Raw genomic sequence first — 16,784 nt, forward strand, 5'->3', positions numbered from 1 at the left:
TTTGATACCATTTTTGCTTTAAAAGTATAGAAATAGGGGATCCCAGGCAGCCCAGGTGGCTCAGCGGTTTAGCACCGCCTTCAGCCCAGGGCGTGATCCTGGAGACCCAGGATTGAGTCCTACCTCGGGCTCCCTGCATGGAGCCTGCTTCTTCCTCTGCTGTGTCTCTGTGTCTCTCATGAATAAATAAATAAAATCTTTTTAAAAAAGGGGGGGGGATGCCTGGGTGGCTAAGCGGTTGGGCATCTGCCTTTGGTTCAAGGCGTGACCCTGGAATCCCGGGATCGAGTTCCGCATCGGGGTCCCTGCTTCTCCCTTTGCCTCTCTCTGTGTCTCTCACAAATAAATAAATAAAGTTTTAAAAAAGAAAAAAAAAAAAAGAAAGAAATAGGGGATCCTTGGGTGTCTCGGCGGTTTAGCGCCTGCCTTTAGCCCAGGGCATGATCCTGGAGTCTGGGTGATTGAGTCCCACATCAGCCTCCCTGCATGGAGCCTGCTTCTCCCTCTGCCTGTGTCTCTGCCTCTCTCTCTCTCTCTCTCATTCTCTGTCTCTCTCTCTCATAAATAAATAACTAATAAAATCTTTAAAAGTAAATAAATAAAAGTATAGAAATAGAAAGCCTTGAAGCATATACATCAATATATTAACATTGGTTTCTCCAAGTGGTGGAATTCCAATGGATTTGTGTGGAATTTTTTTTTTTTATTTACCAAGTTTTCTTTTTTTTAAAGATTTTGTTTATTTATTCATGAGACATAAAGAGAGAGGAGCAGAGACATAGGCAGAGGGAGAAGCAGGCTCCCCATGGGGAGCTCGATGTGAGACTCAATCCCGGGACCCAGGGGATCACGCCCTGAGCCAAGGCAGACACTCAACCACCTAGCCACCCAGATGTCCCATTTACCAAGTGTTCTATGATGAAGTATTTGAAATACTTTTTTTGTCAGTATAAATATGAATACAGTTAGTAACTATGAAATAAATTAATCAATTAAAATTAAACTACAATATAATAAGTCAAATGATCATTTTGGGAAATAGAATTGGTTCATGACCTCAAGGAATTTACAGACTCATGGGAATAGAGTAATATTAACAAGATAGCTTCAGATAAGCACCATAAGAGAAGTTTCTCTTGGCCTGGAATACCTTTAATCCCTTTATCTGCCTGGGAAACTCCTATTCAACTTCCCAGACCCAACTCAAATGTCACTCCTCCTCCAGGCAAAATTAATCACTTCCTCATTCATTTCTCAGTAGCACTTTAGAAACCATGTGTCTTCAAAAATAAGTCCCAAGTTTTTCACATTTTAATACTTTTGAAATCAGAATAGGTCTTACAGTCAGTATTTAAAAAAAACCAGATAGAGAAGTAGGTGAGGGGATCCCTGGGTGGCTCAGCGGTTTGGCGCCTGCCTTGGGCCTGGGCATGATCCTGGAGTCCCGGGATTGGTCCCGCATCGGGCTCCCTGCACAGAACCTGCTTCTCACTCTGCCTGTGTCTCTGACTCTCTCTCTCTCTCTCTCTATGTCTCTCATGAATAAATAATAAAATAAAATATTTTTAAAAAGAAGTAGGTAGAAAAGTAACGTAATTGTTATTGCTTGCAGATGTGTGATCTTAACCAGTTTCTCAGGAAAGGGCAGAGAACTTTCAGAGCTAGAACTGATGACAGATTCACTCTTTAAGAGTAGTTAAGTATATCCAAATAAAGTTAGATTCTTCACTAAAAGTTTGATTTAGAGAAGAGGCTAGTAATTCCAGTGATAAATGTATGCAATTATAGATCAAGCTTTTTAATATATATATATATTTGAGGGGTTCCCAGGTGGCTCAGTGGGTTGAATGACCGATTTTGGTCTTGATTTTGGCTTAGATCATGATCTCAGAGTCGTGGGATCAAGCCATATGTTGGGCTCTCCTACTCAGTAAGGAGTCTCCTTGAGATTCTCTTTCTCCCTCTCCCTCTGCCTCTCCCCCTGCTTGTGCTCTATGTGAGTAAATAAATAAAACCTTTAAACATATACAGTTGATATGATAGTCTTTATTATTATTATTAAGTAAACACTACCCCCAGTGTGGGGCTCAGACTCACAACCCCAAGATCAGGAGTCACATGGTCCACTCACTGAGCCAGTAGGTACCCCTAGGATTTTTTATTATTATTATTTATGATAGTCACAGAGAGAGAGAGAGAGAGAGAGAGAGAGAGAGAGAGAGGCAGAGACAGAAGCAGGCTCCATGCACCGGGAGCCCGACGTGGGATTAGATCCCGGGTCTCCAGGATCGCGCCCTGGGCCAAAGGCAGGCGCCAAACCGCTGCGCCACCCAGGGATCCCCCCCTAGGATATTCTTAACGTCCCAAAAGGCTGATGGAACTTGACGATACAACCCACAAACAAAGCTGTCTTTGATTCTGGGAAGTCTATAACCTTATATGAGTCTATTATAGCACTTAGCTCATTGAATTATAATTAATTATTTACTTATCCATCTTCCCAAACAGATCATTAACTCCTCAAAGACATTTGGGTAAACTCAGAATTAATAGTTAACAAATATGGCATCCTTGTTGAAATTTTAAGATTTGCTTTTTATATAGTTTATAGAGAAATTTTCCAGAATGATGGACTCCCTAGGATAGACAGTAATACTTTTGACCAATTTGGTCCCTTGCATGAAAACTTATTGGGTTTTAGGTAGTAGCATCTTGTGAATGAGGCTGGGAAATCTGAGATTATAGCTTCTCATTACTCCTAAAGGTCGTATGTCAAAGAACTCAAGGGATTGAGGGGGATTTTCAGGGGACTGTAACCACGCTGTGGCAGGCATAATTCTGAGCTAGCTGCCCAAGATCTCCAGTCCTTAGTCATTCAATCAAATACTAATCTAGGTACTGTTTTGTAGAGATTTTGTAGATCAGTTGGTTCTTTTTTTTTTTTTTTTTTTTTTTTTAGGATTTATTTGTTTATTTGAAAGAGAGAGACAGAGTATGAGCAGGAGGGACAGAGGGAAAGGGAGAGAGAATCCCAAGCAGAGCTTGGAGCCCTACTAGGGCTCGATCTCACAACCCTGTGATCACAACCTAAGCCAAAACCAAGAGTCAGACGGTTAACCGACTGTGCCCAGGTGCCCCTAATCAGTTGATCTTAAAATGGGGAGATTATCCAGGTAATCACTTGAGCCTTTTAATAGCAGAGTGTTTTCTCCAGCTGGTAGCAGAAATCAAAAAAAAAAAGAGACTCAAAGCACAGGAAAGATACAGTGAGCCATTACCAGTTTTAAGATAGAAGGGGCCACTTGGAAAGGACCTGAGAGCAACCTTGAGGAGCTGAGAGTGACCCCTGGCTAATAGCCAGCTAGAAAACAGGTATCTCAGATCTACATTTACAAGGAATTTGTTTCTGCAGTGACCTAAGTGAGCTTAGAAGTAACTTTCCCCCAAATCTTCAAGATAAGAGTCCAGCCCAGTGAATATTTTGACCTTTACCTCATAAGACCTTGAGCAAAGAATCCAGTCAAGCTTGCCTAGATTTCAATAGAAAACTAATGGGTATTTCTTTCTTTCTTTCTTTCTTTCTTTCTTTCTTTCTTTCTTTCTTTCTTTCCTTTCTTTCTTTCTTTCTTTCTTTCTTCTTTCTTTTTTAACTAATGGATATTTCTAAGGACATTTGGGTATATATGGAAGGGAAGGAGATGGTTCAAAGGTAGTCTTTCCAAATATGCTGATGGTAAAATTTTGCATAAAATGGACTGTGAGCTAGCTGGCCACCCTACCCCTCTCTGACAGGACTGACTCCATATATTCAATGAGTCTTTGGGGCAAATATATCCAATAACAAATGGGTATTCTATTTGATCTGACCTGATTTCTTTGTCTTCCTCTAGCCTGAACACCTTGGGTAAACTAAGGCTAGAAATACAACAAAGGGAACTACATATAGCAAATTACAAATTACCATCAAGTGATGGGTCTCTGTTAAGAGCCAGTTTTCAACTTGATTAAACTTAAAGCATTATCTATCAGTGTTAAACTCTTCTTTGCCTCTTCATTTGAAGAAAACCTATCTTGCCTTGTACTTCAGGTATCCAGATATTCTGAATCTTATGTCTGAGCATAGCCTCTGCCAAGCGGTCTGACTTTAGACACTTCTTCAACCTTACAGCTCTTCAGAAAGGAGCAAAATGTTTTCACTACCTGTTTATAATTGCAGCTATTTACCAACTGCTTACTGTGTTCTAGAATGTGTTAGGTGTTTCTTTTTTTTTTTTTTAATTTTTATTTATTTATTTATGATAGTCACACACAGAGAGAGAGAGAGAGAGAGGCAGGCTCCATGCACCGGGAGCCCGACGTGGGATTTGATCCCAGGTCTCCAGGATCACGCCCTGGGCCAAAGGCAGGCGCTAAACCGCTGCGCCACCCAGGGATCCCTAGAATGTGTTAGGTGTTTAATAATCTTCACAATAACTCCCTGAGAAAGATATAATTATCCTCATATTATAAATGAGAAAACAGGGGCAGCCTGGGTGGCTCAGCAGTTTAGCGCCGCCTTCAGCCCAGGGCCTGATCCTGGAGACCCCGGATTGACTCCCACGTTGGGCTCCCTGCATGGAGCCTGCTTCTCCCTCTGCCTGTGTCTCTGTGCCTTTCTCTCTCTCTCTCTGTGTCTCTCGTGAATAAATAAAATCTTGAATGAATGAATGAATGAATGAATGAATGAATGAGGAAACAAGTACAAATAGGTTAGGCATTTTGCTCAAAGTCATAAGATTCAGAGTTAAGAACCAAGGTTCAGTCTTTCTGATTCTAAAATCTCTGTCTAGGGCAGCCCTGGTGACTCAGCAGTTTAGCGCCGCCTTCAGCCCAGGGCCTGATCCTAGAGACCCAGGATCAAGTCCCATGTCAGGCTCCCTGTATGGAGCCTGCTTCTCCCTCTGCCTGTGTCTCTGCCTCTCTCTGTGTGTCTCTCATGAATGAATAAATAGAATCTTTAAATAAATAAATAGATAAATAAAATCTCTGTCTAGGGACGCCTGGATTGCTCAGTGGTTGAGCATCTGCCTTCAGCTCAGGTTGTGATCCCCAGGGTCCTGGGATTGAGTCCTGCATCAGGCTCCCCATAAGGAGACTGCTTCTCCCTCTTCCTGTGTCTCTGCCTCTCTCTCTCACAATAAATAAATAAAATCTTTTTTAAAATAAAAAATAAATAAATGAAATCTTTTAAAAAAAAACTAAAAAAAAAAAAAAGAAGAAGAAGAAGTTCATTATTTGGAACATGATAGAGGTCACTGCCAGCATCAGGGATATTTCTGAAAAGAGTGTCTTCGACATCTATGTGCTTCCCAAGCTGTACGTGAAACTACATTATTGCATGAGTTGTGCCATTCACAGCAAAGCAGTTGGGGATTGCTGCCCCACGACATCCACTAAAGCCCATAGAAGGAGCTAAGTCCTTAAAGACTGAAGAAAAGCTGTTTTCCAGAAAAAGAAAAAAGAAATTTAAAAATTAACAGCAATTATCCTTAAAAAAAATTACTATTCCCTACCACCTCCAGTTTATACACAGTGTACAGGGAGAAGCTGTTCATCCACACTTTGCACATGCCTCATTCCCTCTGGAAACCCTTCCAGAAATGTTTATGAATAGCTGTGCTCCTGGGCTAGGGACAACTGACAGCAATACAGACCGGAAGTTGTGGGAGGAAGAGAGGAAGTCAGCCCAGAACGGAGTTGGGGCATTGGTTTCCTGGCTGGGGTTAGAATAGGCCACAAGGCACTACTGCAGTCTCTAAAGACAAGAGACAGACAAGGACCCATCAAGAGACGTAGAAACCTTAAGCTTAGAAGGTAGCCAGATCAAAGTATTCGAAAAAAGAGGTAGCTGAAGCAAGGAACAATCTCCTTGGTAGGACTGGATCCTGAGACAAGCCTGCACCGGCAGAGTCTTCTTACGTCATGCCTTTTAAACATCTACAAATGACAGTGGGTTACTAGTTACAACAACTAACTTGTAATGAGTGCCTTCCAGGTCTGGTTCTAAAGGTTGGATATGAGTCATCTTAGTTGATTGCCATAACAGGCCTCTGAGGCAGGAACAACTAGAATTCTCTCAATTTAAGGGTAAAGAAAGACTCAGAAAGGTTAACTAATTTTCCAAAAATTACACACGCAATTAGTGACATACCCAGGATTCAGACTGCACTTGCCGGAAAGCCCATGTATGTGAACATTTGTCTGCTGATATGCCATCCCTTGGCTGTGGTAGTGACTACCTAGAGAACTGAGCTGGAAGATTTGTGAGGCCATTATCCACCAATGAACATGATGGACACAGGCATGACAAAGTGCTCTCATGGAGCTTTTGGACTTCAAGAGATTGTCTAAGGACTGCTGAACAGAGAACAGTCGATTTATTATTATTTTTTAAGTATACTCTACATCCAATGTAGGGCTTGAACTCAAGACCTTGAGACCAAAAGTCACATGCTCAGGACACCTGGGTGGCTCAGTGGCTGAGCGTCTGCCTTCAGCTCAGGGCATGATCCCAGAGTCCTGGGATCAAGTCCCGCATCGGGCTCCCTGAATGGAGCCTACTTCTCCCTCTGCTTAGTCTCTGCCTGTGTGTATGTGTGTGTGTGTGTGTGTCTCATGAATAAATAAATAAAATCTTTTTTAAAAAGGAAAAAAAGAAATTAAAAAAAAGTCACATGCTCTATCAACGGAGACAGGTACTGCAAGAATAGTTGCTTTTTATTTTTTTTATTTTTATTTATTTATTTTTTTTGAATAGTTGCTTTTTAGTAGACGATAGAAGGTTTCCTAGTAGAGGTGTTACTTAAGCAAGTCTTCCAAGGAATGACCAGTGGAAAGTGTGAGAAAGCACAAGTTGGGGGAATAGTGTAAACAAAGCCAGGGAATTATAAAAATGTATTGTGCATGGGCATGCACATGTGTGTATGTGTCCAGCTTACTCCTTCCACCCCAGCTCCCTCACTCTTTTCCAAGAGTGGAAGCCACATGGTGGTGTTTCAAAAAGTCCTAGTGGAACCTCTTTAGAAAGATGCCCAATCCTTGCAGGGGGTGTGACCTCTTTCTTCAGTTACCATGGGTTGTTGGTTAGGTAATGGGTGGATATTTTTGGTGAGAGGGATTACAAATAACCTCTCCCTTCCTTTAAGATTGTGCAGTTGGCAGAAAGCTCAAATCGGTGCAATGCCACTTTACTATGGACTCCTCCAGAAATGGCATAGAGAGAATCCTACTAGGCCTTTCATGATTTTACAGGCAGACTGGGAACATTTCTACTGCCACTTACATTGCTAGAATAGGGCAATGTAAAGTACTATAAGACTTAAAACATATGCGAAGACTCTCAGAAAAAAATGACACACACACATATGCAAGCCATGTTCCCCTAAGACACTAGTTATCTGACCCACATCTAACCTGATGAGAAAACGGCCAAGTTCTAGCTAGTTCCACATAGTACAGAGCCAGTCTCTCTGAACCATAAGTACTAATCATGTTGTTCATTGGCAACACCCTCATGTATGAGAGCATCTGATGTAACAGACTTCACATGTGAAGCTTAAACAAAGCTTAATTTCAAGATTGTGCCTATATTCATCTATTCATTTATAAACCAACTGCCCTAAATGACAGCTCTCTTTCAGAGAGCCTTCCTTGATCCTCAGGATAGCCCTTCTCTTGTTCTCATATTTATTTATTTTTTATTTATTTATTTATTTTAGAGAGAGAGAGAGCACATGTGCAAGCTGTTGGATGGGGGATGAGGGGTGGAGGGAGAGGGATAGAGAATCCTCAAGCAGACTCCCCACTGAGCACTGAGCCTGATGCAGGGCTGGATCCCAGGGCCCTAAGATCAAGACCTGAGCTGAAATCAAAAGTCAGACACCCAATAGACTGAGCTACCCAAATGATTCCCCTATCATATTCTTTTTTGTATTGAAATTCTGTGTCTATAAGTCTGTTTCCCCCGACTATTCTATGTGTTTTTTTTTAACTTTTTTAAATATTTTAAATTAATTAATTGATTGATTTTTACTTTACACCCAATGTGGAACTCAAACTCACAACCCCGAGATCAAGAGTGGCATGCTCTCTTGACTGAGTCAGCCAGGCACCCTTCTATGAGCTTCTTGAGAGAACTGTCATGTTTATAGCTGTATCCACACACAGTACCATGGGCTGGGTCTGGATATAATAGGTGTGTAATGAGTGTTTACTGAATTGAATTGAATAAGGTGGAGAGATACAATGTGGGGTTGGGCATGTATTCATATATTCTGTTTGTGATACACCCATGACTCTGAAGATCTAGAACAGGCTGTGCTAGGGCTTAGACTCAAGGCTAAGATCTGAAGTACTTTGGGTTTCCAAGTCACCTGGACATAAAAATGTATATACCCAGCCCACAAATGATAAATTCAGAGCAAAGCCCTGATTAGGAGGAAAAGCAAGCCTCTGATTTAGGATCCCCAGGTTATGACATAGAGAAATCTGATGGATGGCTAAGACAGGTGGGATGAATATGCCATCCTGGCTGCAGGGAGAGAAGCTGGACATCTATGACCTGGAGCCTCATGTGGAGGAAGACTCTAGTATCTGGGGTGAAAGGCAGGGTCATACCAGAAGAAACGGGGATGGAAAATCGATGCCAGAGTTCATGTAAGAGTCTTACATTCTAAAATAAGGAGCTCCAACCCTTGCAGATAGTAGGAACCTCTTTAAGATTTTATAAGCAGGGGAGGAGTATGATACTCTTCAACAAAAATTTATGAAATGTTTACTTTGCACTAAGTACTAAGAAAGGCATAAAGTGGAGTTAAACACAGTCTCTGCCCTTTAGACAAGTACACAAGACGAAATAAAAAGTCAGTGAAACCCAAGATGTAGAAAGGATTATAGAGATCCAGAAGAGATCTCCTCTGCCTGATGGAGGAGATCTGGAAATATTTCATGGAAAAGAAATACTTCAAAGGGGCCTTAAAAAATGGATACTTTATAAACATAGAATTCATTAGAGAGTCAACATGAACAATCAATAAACTTGTTTTATGTTTTTTTATTTCAATTTTTTAAAAAGATTTTATTTATTTATTTGAGAGAGAGAGGGAGCACAAGCAGGGAGAGCAGGAGAGGGAGAAGGAGGCTCTCCACTGAGTAAGGAGCCCAATACCCTGGGATCATGACCTGACCTGAAGGTGGATGCCTGAGCCACAAGAAACCCCTTCTTTTCAATTTTTTCTTAAAGATTTTATTTATTTATTCATAGAGATGCAGAGAGAGAGAGAGAGGCAGAGACACAGGCAGAGGGAGAAGCAGGCTCCATGCAGACAGCCTGACGTGGGACTCTATCCAGGGTCTCCAGATCACACCCTGGGCTGCAGGCGGTGCTAAACCGCTGCGCCACCGGGCTGCCCCCTTCTTTTCGATTTTTAAGTAAGCCCTATGACCAACATGGGGCCAGAATTCAACCCCAAGATTAAGAGTCACGTGTTCTACCAACTGAGCCAGGCAAGCACCATAATAGTCAATAAACTTGCAAAAATTGCTCAACTTCCCTACTAATCAGGGAGGTGCATATGAAAACCACAATGAGATGTCATTTCACACTCATCAGAAACATTTTAAAGTCTGACAAAACTAAAGGTTGACAAGGAAGAATAGTGAAGGGAATTTTTGTACATTATTGGTGAGAATGGAAATTAATACAATCACTTTGGAGAATCCAGTAACTTGGCAAGATCTAGTTAAAGGTGCACTTACCCTATGACCTTAGAATTTCACTTCTAGGTATATATATATATTTCTCTGGAATTCCTACACATGTACATAAGGAGACAGACCAAAATGCTCATCAGAGAAATGAACATTTCTATGATAGCAAAACCCAGAAATGACCCAGATGGCTATCATTAGGAACACAAATAAATTGCAGTATGATTATATACTGAATATGAAAGCAGGGAAACTAATGATGAACAACTAAATGTGCCAATATGGATGAATCTCACAAACATAATATTGAAGGAGGGGGAATATAGAATACTTACTAGATGCCCATTCATATACAATTTAAACAACTTTCATGCAAACCAAAATTATACATTGCTTAGGAATTTATGTCAGTACCTCTATGTAGAGGTGCCTGGCTGGCTCAGTTGGGAGAGCATTTGACTCTTTTTTTTTTTTTTTAAGATTTTATTTATTTATTCATGAGAGACACAGAGAGAGGCAGAGACACAGGTAGAGAGAGAAGCAGGCTCCATGCAGGGAACCCAATGTGGGACTCCAACCCAGGACCCCAGGATCACACCCTGTGCAGAAGGCAGGCGCTCAACTGCTGAGCCACCCAGGCATTCCGAGCATGTGACTCTTGATCTCCGATCATGAGTTTGAGTCCCACTTTGGGTGTAGAGTTTCCTTAATAAAAATATATATATTTAAAAATTGAGAGAGAGAGAGAAAGCATAAATAAATGTAAAGGGGGAATCCCTGGGTGGCGCAGCGGTTTGGCGCCTGCCTTTGGCCCAGGGCGTGATCCTGGAGACCCGGGATCGAATCCCATATCAGGCTCCCGGTGCATGGAGCCTGCTTCTTCCTCCGCCTGTGTCTCTGCCTCTCTCTCTCTCTCTCTGTGACTATCATAAATAAAAAAAAAAAATTAAAAAAAATTAAAAAAATAATAAAAAAATAAATGTAAAGGCATAGGAGTGTATTTTGAGACCCAAATTCCAAAATAGGGTTCCCACACCAACAAACAATTCTCTAGACTTCAACAGGATGTCTGAGAATTTAACTCAATTCTGACATTATCTGCATCTACCTTATCTACATCATCTGCATCTGATAGCATCAGATTCTACAAATTAAAGACTCAGATCTAAAGGACAGCCCCTACCCCCTCCCCACTTCAGACCGGAGGTAAGCCTAGGTTGTCCATGGGCTCCTCTGACCAACTAGCTATAAATCAGACATTTCCAAGACCTCTTCGTCAGCTTCAGTTAATTTGCAAGAGTGGCTCACAAAACTCAGAGAAACATTTCACTTAGTAGATTAATGGTTTATTATAAAAAAGATACAACTTGGGGGGGCACCTGGGTGGCTCAGTCTGCCTTTGGCTCAGGTTATGATCCTGGGGTCCTGAGATCGAGCCTGGGTCAGGCTCCCTGCTCAGTGAGGAGTCTGCTTCTCCCTCTGCCTCTCCCTCACTGGTCTTTGTGATGGGGAACAGAGGGCTAGCCGAGGACAAAGCATAAACTGACACTGTACAGACCTCGAGGAGCTCCCAAAACAATCTGTTTTCTAAATTAAAAAAAAAAAAAAGATTGTATTTATTCATGAGAGACACAGAGAGAGAGGCAGAGACATAGGCAGAGGGAGAAGCAGGCTCCATGCAGGGACTCAGGCTCCATGAAGTGGGACTCAATCCTAGGACCCCAGGACCACACCTTGGGCCAAGGCAGCGCTAAACCGCCAACCCACCCGGGCAGCCCCTAAAATATAACCTTTAACTTGACATGGCAAAGCCTTTAGTATCTAGTAGGTCCTCTTTAGCATATGAAAGTTCTTTTGAAATCTCCCTTTTACCTTCCCCAACTCCAGGTATATAATCAACCACCCTTCACAGACCGGGGCAGCAGCTTTTCCTGCCCAAGGGTCCTGTTCCCGTGCTTTCATAAAGCCACCATTGTGTACCACAGACGTCTCAAGAATTCTTTCTTGGGGGATGCCTGGGTGGCTCAGTGGTTTGGCTCCTGCCTTCCGCCCAGGGTGTGATTCCTAGTCCCATCCCGCATCAGGCTCCCTGCATGGAGGCTGCTTCTCTCTCTGTGTGTCTCTCATGAATAAATAAATAAATAAAAAATATATATATTTTTAAAGGAATTCTTTCTTAGTAGTTGGCTCTGGATTTCACCCCAGCAATCCTCACCATATTCCCAAAACTACATCACTTGCTCTCAATCTCTTTCTCTCTCTCAAATAAATAAAATCTTAAAAAAAAAAAAAAAAAAAAAAAAAAAGATAACTTAGGAACAGCCAGATGGAATTGATGGCACAGGGGAGGGTGTGGTGGGGAAGGGTGCAGAGCTTCTGTGCCCTCTCTATCAGCACTGCTTTCCCCAATCAACCTGGAAGTTTCTCTGAACCCTGACTTTTTGGGTTTTTAGGGAGACTTCATTACCTAGGCATGATTGATTAAATCTTTGGTCATTCAGAATTGCTTCAACTCCATCACCCTCCCTCCAGGGGTCAGGGAGTGGGCCTGAAAATTCCAACTCTCTAACCGGGTGGTTTAGCTCCGTTGGCAACCAGCCCTCAACCATACTTGCTTTCTTAACATAAGAAAAGACACGTTTATCACTCTCCACACTTAGGAAATTCCTAGGGTTGGGGAGCTCTGGGCCTGAAATGGGAGTAGGACTAAATATAGATTTCTTTTTTTTTTTTTTTTAAGATTTTATTTATTTTAGAGCGAGAGCCCTGCAAGCGAGGGGAGGGGCAGACAGGAAGAGAGAGAGAGACACATGCTCAAGCAGACTCCCTGCTGAGCGCAGACCCAGTCATAGGTCTCAATCTCACAACCTGAGATCATGACCTGAGCCGAAATCAAGAGAAACGTAACCTACTGAGCCACCCAGGTGCCTCTACAATTTTATTTCTTTAGCCGTGTGGTTGTTACATGGTTATTCTCTACCCTTTATATCTTTTCTATATCTTACAGATTAAATATTTTGAAAGATGGAGTGGGTACTTGTTCAGTAGGAAGACTTGCAGAAGGAAATCATTCTAGAGAGAAGCAGCCATCCTGGAGAAGGTGGGCTGTGTGTCAGGGAAGGATGTGTCCTTCTGCTTAGGAGAATATTTGATGTCCTGATAGCAGCAACTTGCATTTATATCACATCTTAAACTTTACAAATCACTTTCACATATATATCAGCTCATTTCATCATCAACTTGAAAGACAAGTTATTCCTATTTGATGGATGAGGAAACAGGCTCAGAAAGGTTAGATGATATGTTTGTGACTATTTTTGTTAGATAAAAGTTTAAAAGGATATACAATAAATGGTGGTCTTCTCTAGAAGTTGGAAAAAAAGACGAGTTTACACATATTTGTAAATCCTGAATACCTATCATCAAGTTACCCCATCTCCTGCACTCTCTCCCCTCCAGCAATCCTTAGTTTCCTAGAGTTGAGTGTCTTATGGTTTGTCTCCCTCTCCGATTTCATCTTCTTTTTCCTCCCCTTCCCCTATGATCCTCTGTTTTGTTTCTTAAATTTCCCATGTGAGTGAAATCCTATGATAATTGTCTTTCTCTGATGGACTTATTTCACTTAGCATAATACCTTCTAGCTCCACCCACATCGTTGCAAACGGTTAAGATTTCATTTTCTTGGTGGCTGGGTATGGGTAATATTCCATTATGTATATATTACCAGTTCTTTTTTTTTTTAATTTTTTAAATTTATTTATTCATGAGAGACAGAGAGAGAGAGAGAGGCAGAGACACAGGCAGAGGGAGAAACAGGCTCCATGTAGGGAGCCTGCCTGATGTGGGACTTGATCTTGGGACTCCAGGATCATGCCCTGGGCGGAAGGCAGGCGCTAAACTGCTGAGCCACCCAGGGATCCCTACCAGTTCTTCTTTATCCATTTATCTGTCGATGGACATCTGGACTCTTTCCATAGTCTAACTATTGTGGACATTGTTGCTATAAACATTGGAGTGCAGGTGCCCCTTCAGATCACTACATTTGTATCTTTTGGATAAATACCTAGTAGTGCAATTGCTGGGTTGGTAGCTCTATTTTTAGCTTTTTGAGGAACCTCCCTACTGTTTTCCAGAATGGTTACACCAGTTTGTATTCCCATCAACAGTGTAAGAGGTTTCTCCTTTCTCCACATCCGCACCAACATTTGTTTCCTGACTTGTTAATTTTAGCCATTCTGATTGGTGTGAGGCAGTCTCATTGTGGTTTTGATCCGTATTTCCCTGATACTGATGTTGAGCATTTTTTCATGTGTTTGCTGGCCATCTGTATGTCTTTGGAGAAATGTCTGTTCATGTCTGCTGCCCATTTCTTGAATGGATTATTTGCTTTTTGGGTGTTGAGTTTGATAAGTTCTTCATAGATCTTGGATATTAGCCCTTTATCTGATAAGACATTTGCAAATATGTTCTCCCATTCTATACATTGTCTTTTGGTTTTGTCTACTATTTTCTTTGCTGTGCAAAAGCTTTTTATCTTGATGAAGTCCCAATAGTTCATTTTTGCTTTTGTTTCCCTTGCCTTTGGAGACATGTTTAGCAAAAAGTTGCTATCACTGAGGTCACAGAGTTTGCTGTCTGTTCTCCTCTAGGATTTTGATGGATTCCTGCCTCACATTTAAGTCTTTCAACCATTTTGTATCTATTTTTGTGTACAGTGTAAGAAAATGGTTCAGTTTCATTCTCCTATTTGTGGCTGTCCAGTTATCCCTGCACCATTTGTTGAAGAGACTTTTTTTCCATTGGATATTCCTTCCTGCTTTGTTGAAAATTAGATGACTATAGAGTTGAGGGTCCATTTCTGGGTTCTCTATTCTGTTCCATTGATCTATGTTTGTTTTTGTGCCAATATCGTACTGTCTTGATGATTACAGCTTTGTATATTACAAAGTCCAGAATTTGTATATTATTGTATATACAAATACAATATATTTGGACTTTGTATATTACTGAAGTCCAGAATTGCAATGCCACCAGCTTTGGTTTTCTTTTTTATTTTCTGATATTTTTAAGATGAACATGAAGTAATAAATAAATAAAAAAAAGTAGTATAGAAGGGAGAGGAAGAGAAGGGAACAGGAAAAACGTGACTTTCTCCACGTCAAATAGTCAAGTTTGTTTTTTTTTTTTAAGTAAACCCAACCCTCAACATGGGGCTCAAACTCACAACCCCAGTATCAAGAGTCTCACACTCTACCGACTGAGCCAGCCAGCCAGGCACCCCTCAAATAGTCAAGTTTTTGATCCTGATTCCCAGACCCTAACTACACAACAGAAGAGATATAAGAAAGAAGCTAATATGTGAAAAATAGGCTTAACCTGTGAAAAATAGCAATCAAAGAAATGCAAATTAAAACAATACATCAGAATCATGTCTATTAAATTAGCAAAACTGTTTCTCAAGGATAAGGGTGTGGTAAAACTGGTAGTCATTAATTACTGATACCATTGTAAATTGGTACAGTTTGCTCTGAAAATTATTTGGCAGCAAGTAACCAGAGCTATAAAAATATTCACACCCTGTGGAAATAATCAAAAATGTGAAAGAATTTTTTTTTCCTGGGGGAAAACATGTTCACAAAAGCATTATTAATGTAGCAGGGCATCCTCGTTCACGTGGAGGGTCCACATTTGGCTGTTTATAGAAGGGTGGGCTTATAAGCTTCTGGAAATTTATCTGCACTAGTTTATACAAATAAATATTTATTTTTTACCTGAAAGGAAAATGAAAAGGTATGAGACCATGATTGAGAAAGAATGGTGGAGATTAGCCTAGTGTCTGTTTAGATCTTGCTTCTTGGGTTGTTTGTTTTTCCCCTCAATCTCTAGAAGTGTTCTGTTTTCACATTTGTTTTTCCCCCCTTCCTTGTGAAATATTTTTTTCTTTTTTAAAGATTTTATTTATTCATTCATGATAGACACACAGAGAGAGAGGCAGAGACACAGGCAGAGGGAGAAGCAGGCTCCACGCAGGGACCCCGACGCGGGACTCAATCCCGGGACTCCAGGATCACACCATGGGCCGAAGGCAGGCGCCAAACCACTGAGCCACCCAGGGAACCCCATGAAATATCTTTTAAGTAAAAAGTACGTAAATAAGGCAAATTAATTTGAAGAATTATGATACAAAGCAAACCTCTGTGCTCAGGACCGAGCTTAAGAAATGGGAAAGTAGGGATCCCTGGGTGGCGCAGTGGCTTGGCGCCTGCATTTGACCCAGGGCCTGATCCTGGAGACCCGGGATCGAATCCCACATCGGGCTCCCGGTGCATGGAGTCTGCTTCTCCCTCTGCCTGTGTCTCTGCCTCTCTCTGTGTGTGATTATCATAAATTTAAAAAAAGAAATGGAAATGTAGTATTCTTTACCCCCATTCCAGTTAATCTCTACTTTGAATTTTGTATTTATTAGTTCTTTGCTATTCATTACAATGCATGTTTATCCCTACTGCTCAAGCAATATAATGTTTAATTTAGCCTGTTTTTTATCTTTATTGCACTTTGACCCTTCTGTGTGTATTTTTGTCTTATTTTTTTGTATCTGATATTGAGTTTTTGAGGCTCATCATGTTGATGCATATCACTGTAGTTTGTTCACTTACCATGATGTAGAGTATTCCACAGTGTGAACTTACCAAGTTGATCAGAGGTGGGGGTCAGTAAATATGCTTTTTTTTTTTTAAGATTTTATTTATTAATCATGAGAGACACAGAGAGAGAGGCAGAGACACAGGCAGAGGGAGAAGCAGGCTCCATGCAGGGAGCCCAATGTGGGGCTCCATCCGGGACTATGGGATCACGCCCTGAGCCAAAGGCAGACACTCAACCGCTGGGCCACCCAGGCATCCCTAAATCTGCATTTTGAACAACCCCCCTGGTAAGACTAATGCGGCCCTGGCTCATGATTTGAAACAAACTCTTTTTTTTTTTTTTTTTTTTAAGATTTTATTTATTTATTCATGAGAGACACACAGAGAGAGAGA

The sequence above is a fragment of the Vulpes lagopus genome, chromosome 4 (assembly GCF_018345385.1).
Source record: "Vulpes lagopus strain Blue_001 chromosome 4, ASM1834538v1, whole genome shotgun sequence".
Classification (NCBI taxonomy): Eukaryota; Metazoa; Chordata; class Mammalia; order Carnivora; family Canidae; genus Vulpes; species Vulpes lagopus.